General features: G+C 47.4%; 1 protein-coding gene and 1 long non-coding RNA gene across 3 annotated transcripts in view; one reads left to right on the top strand and one right to left on the bottom strand.

Annotated features, from left to right (window-relative positions):
* CLDN10 (claudin 10) overlaps positions 1–9,961 on the top strand; it is a 152,550-nt gene that overhangs the window by 36,330 nt on the left and 106,259 nt on the right. The gene's annotated exons all lie outside the window — the stretch shown is intronic.
* Positions 7,747–9,961, bottom strand: part of LOC105551421 — a 61,857-nt gene continuing 59,642 nt past the window's right edge. Inside the window, exon 4 of the long non-coding RNA XR_001007862.1 lies at positions 7,747–8,265. This is a non-coding gene — a long non-coding RNA (uncharacterized LOC105551421). The remainder of the gene's footprint in view (positions 8,266–9,961) is intronic.

The raw sequence follows: 9,961 nt of genomic DNA, 5'->3' as shown, positions 1-9,961 counted from the left end.
TTGGTAATTGCCAGAGGTAATTACCTCTGGCCAATAGGCTCTTCAACCTGGTTCCTAAGTCTTTTTGGAACACTCTTATGGTCTTTGATAGTTTCTTTGCTGGATGATATGACAAGATGTTCCAAACTTATCCCTGATGTTGAATCGACCATTTCTCCAAAGAACCCTATTCCCTTTAGCCAGGAATGGTATTTAGAGTGCATGAGGCCAGGCCAGATACAGTGGCTCATGCCTATAATCCCAATACTTTGGGAGGCTGAGGTGGGAAGATTGCTTGAGGTCAGGAGTTTGAGGCCAGCCTGGCCAACATGGTGAAACCCCATCTCTACTAAAAATACAAAAATTATCTAGGTGTGGTGGTATACACTTGTAATCCCAGCTACTTGAGAGGTTGAGGTGGGAGGATCATTTGAACCCCAGAGGTGGAGGTTTCAGTGAGCCAAGATCATGCCAATGCACTCCACCCTGGGTAACAGAGAGAGACCCTGTCTCAAAAAAAAAAGGAAGAAAGGAAACGGCCTGGGTGCTAAGGACGCTCTTTGCTACTGTTAGTCAAGGTATCTAGGCCTTTTCAACAGACAGAGTTAGGAATAATGTATTTTAACATAAAATACATCATGTGTTCTCATTAGTATTTCCAGTTCAAACTTAGGATAGAGGTTTTTATTTAACTTCTTTGATTTGATATTTATATTTCTTTTTTCTTGCACTGAAAACCTTAGTTCCTAATGAAATAATGTAATTTATTTTTCTACTAAATATATTTTGATTTCATGATAATCATACCTTACTATCAAGAAATATCATATGAGAGAAAAAATTATTCTAAAAAGAGAATTACTGAAGACCACTTCAGATTTCTTTACAGTTTTTTGGTTTTGTTTTCTGTTTCTTTTTTTTTTTTTCTCCTTTGGCATTTACCCCACTAGGATTATGTGGTCTCATGACTGTAGTTTAAAAATAGAATCTTAAAAAAGTCTAGATTCAGCTGACACCCAGGCATTTTAGCCAACTATGAAGGCAGAAATGATGTGCCTTGGGGAGGTTATGATCTGAGTGATGCAGCCAACTATTTATTAACCCAAGTTTCTGCAAATTCAGGGGATGTGGACAGCTATAGTTCATATTTAACTTCGCCATCTATATTTAGTAGGAGCACATTGTTGCTACTGATTAGTTATTCAACGGGATGAGAGTTAAATTCACTCATGAAGCTTTGGCTTTTAGAGGAAAGCACAAAGTTTTAGAGCCACAAAGGGTTGCAGTGGTACTAAATCTTGAAGGCCACCTGGTTTAATCACCATAGTCTACAGAGGAGGAAGCTGAGATCCAGCAGTGTCTAGCAACTTGCCTAAGAGCTCACCACTAGTTAGTAGCAGGGATAGAACTGGAAACTGATCTGTTGTCTCCTTTCAATTGATCTGTGCTGTTCCCTCGCTCTCCTTGTGTAAATGCTGAAGGGGATCATGATGAGCCCAGGATGAGCAAGGGAGGCCCATTCTGAAAGTTCAAGCTCAAGACTGAACACACTCAAAAAAATGCTTATGAGACATTTGGTGAGCTATTTGGTAAATATTCAGTAATTGGCTCTAAGTATATAGCAAGACAGCCTTTATTGTCTTTTTAATTTTTTACTTGCCCAGGTAATAAATTGAATAAGTATCTGGTACGATCTGAAAGCTGGAGACACAATTTCAAACATTTAAGACAATCTTCTCACCATATTTTGGTTTTAAAACAATACAACAGTACTTGAAAATAATTTCTAAAGTCTTGATTATAAATGTTGTCTGTGTTCATGTATCTCATTCAATAAACCACCACTACATACAAGATACTGGGCTACACAGACTTTTTCAACAACTAGAAAACCCTGCAAATATGGAACGAGGCTGTCCCAGAAGTTAGTGAAGTGGAGAACTGACGGCTAGTGGATTAGTGAATTCTTATCAGAAATCTGCACAGGGAATTCCTGCAGAGGTCAGAAGATGGGACTTGATGACATCTGGTGTCCCTGTCCTTTCTAATCCTAAGATTAGATTGTTTGTGTTTTGCTGTTTTATTTTAGACACAGTCTTGACATGTTAACCAGGCTGGACTTGAACCTTGAACTCCTGGGCTCCAAGGACCTCCCACTTCAGCCTCTCAAGCCGCTGGAACCATAGGTGCACACCATCATGGCTGGCTAGATGACAGACCTGTATTCTACAATTTGTGTGATGCCCCTATTAAAGTAGCTTGTTTGGGGAGAGAGTAGTAACCATTTATACAAAGAGACGCAACATGTTCTTCTCTCCCCTTTTTCTTCTAAGTCCAAGTTCAGTCTCTATTTATAGCCAACCCCCAAAGATTCAACATACCAGAGAATAAGGCATAGTGAGCCCTTAGGGGAGGTCTCCATGGAACTGTCATCTTAGGGACTCCTCTTCACAAATGAAAAGACATGCTTTGTGGGAATCTCAGCAACTTCCTGCTGTCCGTGCACATCTTGCCCATTGTGTTCTCCTCTCTCCAGTTGTCTTCCATTTCAATCACCCACTTGTCTCTGTTACTGATACCCCTTCCCACTCCAGGTTTATTAGTAGCTACGTTCTCAGCCCGAGGGTGAAAGAGAAGCAAGTGGATCGTTTTGGGACCTGGAAAGTTATTTAGCTGGTGTGCTAGTTCACGTTAACGTCAGCCAACAAATGCATGAGCCCCTGCTGCAGGCCCAGCTCTGAGATAGGTGCTGGGGAAAGTGAGGGAGACAGTTCCTGCTCTTCCAGGCTAGAGGAGGGAAGGAGATGAGAAAGGAGAGGTTACAGGAAAGCCCGTGAGCATGAGCACGGAAAAGGGTAAAGTCCTAGCCTCACAGAGGATTAGAAGCCGCTCTGAGCCAAGTGATTTCACTGTGACCTGAAGGAAGAGGGGGGGAGAATTTCCAAGCAGGGGAAAGACAGATCCAAAGGTCCAGAAAAATGGAAGTTCAGGGAATTCGAGGAACTGAAAGAGTAAGGCGTGTTGCAGCGACTGTCTCGAGATGACTCAAGTGAGGAAGGCAGGAGTTAGACGGTAGAGGGGCTTGTCACAGAATTCTCAAGAAGTGCTCACCAGAACTTCAGCTCTGACTTATGGATATGTGTGTGTATAACAAACCTACACATCCTGCACATGTACCCCAGAACTAAAAATTAAAATTAAAAAAGAAATAGCAACAAAATCTAACAAGGGCTGAGGAAGAGATGGGCCTTGGGTGCCCCAGGCAGCCTGCATGCCAAGTGATGAGGATGGGGGACCAGGGAACAGCTGTGCCCTGGGCCGCTCACCACCCCGGGATCCTTCAGTCTAAGCTGAGTAATAATAGCAAATTCCATTCACATGATAGTTCATTAGGTTCTCACGTGCCTCACTCAGCTGACCTCTCATGAGCGCATGCCTGAGAATCACCCAGAAGGGCTGCGGGAACGGAGGGCCGGGTGCCATCCCCAGAGCTCTGACTCGGCAGGTCAGGGCAGGACTGAGAATTGCATTTCTCACAGGTTCCCGGGCCCCGATATGCTGCTGGTTCAGGGACCACACCTGGAGAATCACTGGTGAACTCATTTCACGGAAAACCTTCAAAGGCCAGCTCTGCCGCCAGGCTGTTAAGCTTCGGAGGGAACAAACCCCTGCCCTCAAGGGGCTCGCCCACGGTGGAGGAAACAGAAATAAATAATAAAGTATTAGAATGTAACGCAGTAGAACAGCGGTCCCAGCCTTTTTGGCACCAGGGACCGATTTCGTGGAAGACAATTTTTCCACTGACAAGGGTCGCAGGGTAGTTTCAGGATGATTCAAATGCATTATATTTACTGTGCATGTTATTTGTATGATGACATTGTAATATGTAATGAAATAATTATACAACTCACCATCATGTAGAATCAGTGGGAGCCCTGAGCTTGTTTTCCTGCAACTAGGCGGTCCCATCTGGGGGTGCTGGGAGACAGCGACAGATCATCAGGAGTGACAGATCATCAGGCATTAGATTCTGATGAGGAGCAGGCAACCCAGATCCCTCGAGTGTGCAGTTTGCAATAGGGTTCATGCTCCTATGAGAATCTAATGCCCGGCTGAGCTGACAGGAGGCGGAGCTCAGGTGGTGATGTGAGCCATGGGGAGCAGCTGCAGATACAGATGAGGCTTTGCTCACCCGCCTGCCGTGAGGCCTCGTTCCTAACAGGCCACAGACTGGTATCAGCCCATGGCCTAGGGGTTGGGGACCCCTGCAATAAAACAAAGGCTCAAATGGAGGTTAGAGGAGGCTGCTATGAGCGCAGAGCGGAGGAATGGGCCCACCTCAGTCAGGGAAAGTAAGAACAGGTGAGCCGTGCCTTCTAGCAGGGAAGAGAGTAAAAGAACAAATCCAAGAAGCAGCTGTGTACTCAGAAACAGCAGGGAGGCCTGCAAGGGCAATGGCCCTGTCCCAGTGAAACTGGGGAGGAAACCCATATGTAGAAAGGGACCGGGGAGAAGAGAATGGAAAAGGCAAGCGGAGATTGATAAGTGTCCGAGGAGGAGTGAGACCTGGTAAGATCTGCCTTTTTGGAAGCTCATTCCAGGGGGTAGGGAGGAGGAAGATGGGGGCGGGGCAGGCGTGGAGCCAGGCTGGAGGAGGCTGTTCTGTGCTGCAGGTGCCAGAGGGAGGCTTGAGCCCAGCAGAGGCAGGTGGGTGGAGGGGCTGAGCCTAATGGGATCTCAGGGATCTAGCAGTATACATCTCACATCTTGGTGGTGAGGAGGGTTCAAAACTTGCAGGTCCCTTGTGTTTTGGCTTCACAGACAGAGTGAATCGGCTCCTCTCTGCTAAGGGGTCAAGAACACACATTCTGGTGCCATACAGAGGAGGAAACCTATAAGCCGGGAAGTAGGAGCACACACCCAGTGCTGTCCCACAGCTCGGGTCAGACAGCAGCAGCTCCCTGCCAGGGATTAAGAGCCAACCCCTGCCCTGTGCTCCCTCGCACTCTACATATTTGTAGGAATGGGGTCAGGGGACATCCCTGTGATTATGGAAGTTCCCTGGTTGACAGAAATGACCTTGGTTTGAAAGGGGAGCGACTGCAACCAGCCCGACCTCCTGGGAACCTGGGCAGATCTGCTGAGCCTGATCTCTGCTAAGCTTGGGAGAGGGGTGATGAGGCTCCGCAGCCACCATCTGATGCCCCAGCCAATTCTTGGAGACAGACAGTGCCAGGAGTTTTGCCAGCCCACCTCAGCTGTGCTGACTGAGCACTGGCCACCTGTGGGCTTCTCTGCTGCTCCTCTAGGGAGGGAAGTAGCCAGCAGCGTTTGAAAGAGTTTCAGTGCTCTTTGCCCCAGTGGCCTCTGGGCACCTGGTGAGGGTGACTGGCTTGGAGCTCCAGGAAGGTGGCAACGGCTCCATTCCCACCTCGTGTCCTCCAGCTGCCTTTCTCTGGGTGGTGTCTCAGTGAAGCCAGCCTGGGGTCTATCTTCGTGCGCTTCCATGATCCCAAGTACACCTGCATGGATCAGAGCTCCCTGCTTCTCTCTCCCTCTCCCTCTTTCCACCGCCTCGCTCTGCCTGTTGGGACTTGAGAACCATGACTCTGCTGTGATGTGACTTATGATTGATGCTGCCCCCTGAGCAAGCTGGGTGGTCTTCTATGCTTGTCACAAATCTCTGCCATCTAATTTTACCCCACATTGCCCAGATTGCTTCCTTCCAGATAGGGGAATTGGTTGAGATGCGGACGCTGGGTTGGTTTTTATTTGAAAAGCACACCCCCAGGAGGACTCCTTCCAGGGGCAGGAGGACAGTGAGGGAGACATATTATTGGGTTGCCCAGAGCAAGGTGTGTCCTGCAGATGCACACGGGGCAGATGTTAAAGCATCAAGTTTACAGAAAGGAGAAACATGGTTAATACAGAAGCAGAAAAGGAATGCAAAACAGCTAGAGAACAACTGCAAAGGTGCACATGCGGAAACACAGGATGATGGCCTGCCAACCCAGGTGTGGATGGTCTGTGGACCAGCAGCACCTGGGACTTAGAGATGCAGCATCTCAACCCCACCTCAGACCTAATGAATCTGACTCTGCATATTAACAACACCCCCAGGTAACCCGTGCGTATCTTAAGCCATGATAAGTACTGGCGTCAGCTGCAGACAGGCCCATGGACAGATGGAGGAGGAAAACGTGTGGTTCATTAGGGAGGCTTCTTGGAGGAGTCCTCTAGCAATGAATGCCAGCTTCTATTTGAAAAGAAATGAGATCTTTTGCCTAAAACGGTGGTTCTCAAAATTGACTGCAAATTGGAATCACCTGTTGTGTTTTAAAAAGCTCTGGAGGCCAGACGCAGTGGCTCACGTCTGTAATCCCAGCACTTTGGGAGGCTGAGGCTGGCAGATCACTTGAGTCAGGAGTTCAAGACCAGCCTGGCCAACATGGCAAAACCCCATATCAACTAAAATAGAAAAAAAAAAAAATAGCTGGACATGGTGGTGCATGCCTGTAGTCCCAGCTACTTGGGAGGCTGAGACATGAGAATCACTTGAGCCCAGGGAGCTGAGGTTGCAGTGAGCCGAGATTGTACCACTGCACTCCAGCCTGGACAACAGAGTGAGACTCTGTCTCAAAAATAAATAAGCAAGTAAATAAATATAAAAAGCACTGATTCCTGCTTCCAAGCAATGGAGATTCAGATTTAACTGAGATAAGGCCAGGATGTAGAGAGTTTACGGAACTCTGCAGGTGATTTAAACGTGCAGCCAAGTTAGAGAACCACTGGCCTTTGCCATACGGAAGATATAATGTGCTGTACCAGGACCAGAGAACAGAGTAACAGAGGAATCAGATGGTTTGAGAGCAAGACCAGGAGTGTGCATGTCTGCCCGGTGGGTGGGGTGAACAGGGAGGGTGCACCTAGGATCCTTCTCCCCTCCCATCCCCATTTGGCTTCCTGGGCCACATTCCTCAGTGCTTCCTTGGTTCTCACCTGGATGCTTGTATTCTGCTTCCCCCTAGTGGTGACTTGCAGTATGGCACAGGTGTCGCTGGCGGTTTCATTAAGGTTCGGCGTTCATCACTAACCTGTGACAGTGAGTCCCAGGCTGTGGTCAGGTGGGATCATCCTAAGAATCATGTCCTGTGAGCATCTTGGCCGTGTGACTTCAGGAGTTGCTTCCTCACAAGAAGCCTCAGGGAGTTAGAGGTCACTGGCCAAGCACTGCCCGGGCACAGGGCTGCAACTGGAGCCTAACTAGCCTCCTGTGCATGAGGTTTAAGGAAAGTCATTTTATTAGCCAGTGGTTAAGTGCCTGTGAGAGCAATTATCAGAAGGTGCAGTGGTAGAAGATAACAAGCTTCCTAATAAACAGTGGCTACTGGTCGGCCACGGTGGCTCATCCCTGTAATCCCAGCACTTTGAGAGGCCAAGGCAGGTGGATCACGAGGTCAGGAGTTCAAGACCAGCCTGACCGACATGGTGAAACCCTATCTCTACTAAAAAATGTAAAAATTAGCAGGGTGTGGTGGCAGGCGCCTGTAATCCCAGCTACTTTGGAGGCTGAGGCAGGAGAATTGCTTGAACCTGGGAGGCAGAGGTTGCAGTGAGCCAAGATCACGCCACTATACTCCAGTTTGGGTGACAGAGCAAGACTCCACCTTGGAAAAAAAAAAAAAGTGGCCACCGCTTAGATCTTTGTGGCAAGAATGGGTTTTACTTAATTATCACATTTCATTCCAGTGACAAGCCTAGAAGGTATTAGGATTGTCAAATATTTTTATTGCAAATATGCATTGCCAAGGCTTATTTTTTAATAACACATATAAAGTCATATTCTTCTCTGACATGGACATTTAGCAAAAATAAAGTCACAGATTTAATATTATAGTTAGTCATGAATAAATGTTTTAAAATTATGAGTGAGAAAGAACATTAACTCTAGAAAATGTTGCTGCATCACTTTCAAAACAAGCATGTATTTTAAACAGACATGGTTTGCAGAAGAGGATTCTCATCTTACAGATAAGAAAACAAACCTGGAGACCTTAAGGAACTTGATCGAGGTCACAGAGACAGTGACAGATGCAGGGTTTGAACCCACATTGGTGGGACAGCACTGTCTGTATGTACAGCTCCTCCCATGTCTCCTGCAAGAGTCCAGGGGTTCTCACCTGCTCAAGGGTTTGCAACAGAGACTTCACCTGAATCCTTGATTGAGTCTCTGTGGTTTCTCCAAGCTCCCCTAGTTCCTCTTTGTGTTAGTCCATCTTCACACTGCTGATGAAGACATACCCGAGACTGGGGGATTTATAAAGGAAAGAGGTTTAATGGACTCACAGTTCCACATGGCTGGGGAGGCCTCACAATCATGGCAGAAGGCAAGGAGGAGCATCACATTCTACATGGTGGCAGGGAAGAGAGAACTTATGCAGGGGAACTCCTTCTTACAGAACCATCAGATCTTGTGAGACTCACAATCACAAAAACAGCATGGGAATGACCCGCCCCCCATGATTCAATTACCTCCCACCGGGTCCCTCCCATGACACATGGGAACGGTAGGAGCTATAATTCAAAGCGAGATTTGAGTGGGGACACAGCCACGCCATATCTCTCTTCTTTCCAGTTTCACATTGACTCAGACACCTTCTTAGGTAGAGCAGTCTCTGAAGGCCCCGTATTAGGGAGAGAATGCCCTTGTCCAGTCCTGGCGGAAAACTTCTCTCTGCAGCTCACGCCCAGGGCTGGGTTCAGGCCAGATGAGGAGAGAGATAATGAGAGAAATAGGAAGCCTTTGAAGCTGGCAGCCAGTGTGGTCCCCTGACCTGGCTGGTTCCTTTTCTTCTCCCCTGGGAGCCAGCTGCTGTCCACCCTACCCCATTACCAGAGTTCCTGAAACTCTGGTGTGAACCACACGCACTGGGAAACTTGTCAGAATGCAGATCCCTTGGCTCCACCCTCAAAAAATCCTGATTCAGGATCATCAAAAGTGGGACCCAGGAATTTGCATTCTAAGCAAACAACCCATGTGAATTCTGCTGCACGGGGTCCTCAGAACACAATTGAGAAACATTCAGTAGACATGCTATTCACATTCAAGAGTACCAATCAAGGCCCATAAGCTATGCTGAAATATTTAGAAGTTACGTATCAAGTGAATAAACTGTCAAATATATATACATAACTACATGGCAGGCTAGAATTCCTGGGCTCTAGAGCCCAAGCCAGAAGGTAATGGGACAGCAAGAGCTAACCCCCAGCCCCCATTCTTCCCCTTTGTCTTCCCACTTTATGCCGTGAGGAACTTGCTGCTTGAGCGAGAGGACACACCATCCATAAATTCAAGCACAGGCACTCTCCTCCCGCCCTGTAACAGCTGCATCTTGACCACCTGTTGGGCTAGGATGGACCCCAGAGAGGAGGCTGGCATTGACCCTGGAGGCGGAAAATTCCCAGGTACTCAGAGCATGGTCTAGATGGGGAAGAGGTTCCAGGAGGATGCATGCCCTTGACCTTGTGAACTGCCTGCACTGAGGGGAGGGGCAGCAGAGGATGACCAGGGCAGAGCCCTCTAAGCTGGCATTTCTCTAACATTCATGGGAATAGAAATTTCCTGGGATCTGAATCAGTAGGTCTAGGGCAGGGACCAAGATTTCGTGTTTCTAACAGCCTCCCAGGAAAGCTGGTGAGGCTGGTCTTCAGACCACAGAGGGAAGCAGCAACGCTGTAAAGCAGGGGTCAGTACCAGGTAGTAAACTTTTAGTCTCTGAGGGCCATGTGGTTTCTGTGGCAATTATTCGACTCTGCTGTTGGGCCTGAGAGCAGCCACAGATGACATTTAAGAGAATGAGCATGGCTGTGTTCCAGGAAAACTTCACTTGTGAACACTGAAATTTGAATTTCAGATAATCTTCCCATGTTGCAAAATATTCTTCTTTGGAGCTCTTTCAATTATTTAAAAATGTAAAAACTC

This window comes from Mandrillus leucophaeus, unplaced genomic scaffold, assembly GCF_000951045.1.
Source record: "Mandrillus leucophaeus isolate KB7577 unplaced genomic scaffold, Mleu.le_1.0 Scaffold520, whole genome shotgun sequence".
In the NCBI taxonomy this organism is placed as follows: domain Eukaryota; kingdom Metazoa; phylum Chordata; class Mammalia; order Primates; family Cercopithecidae; genus Mandrillus; species Mandrillus leucophaeus.
Note: the sequence above shows the minus strand (reverse complement) of the source record. Positions and strands in the feature narration are given on the sequence as shown.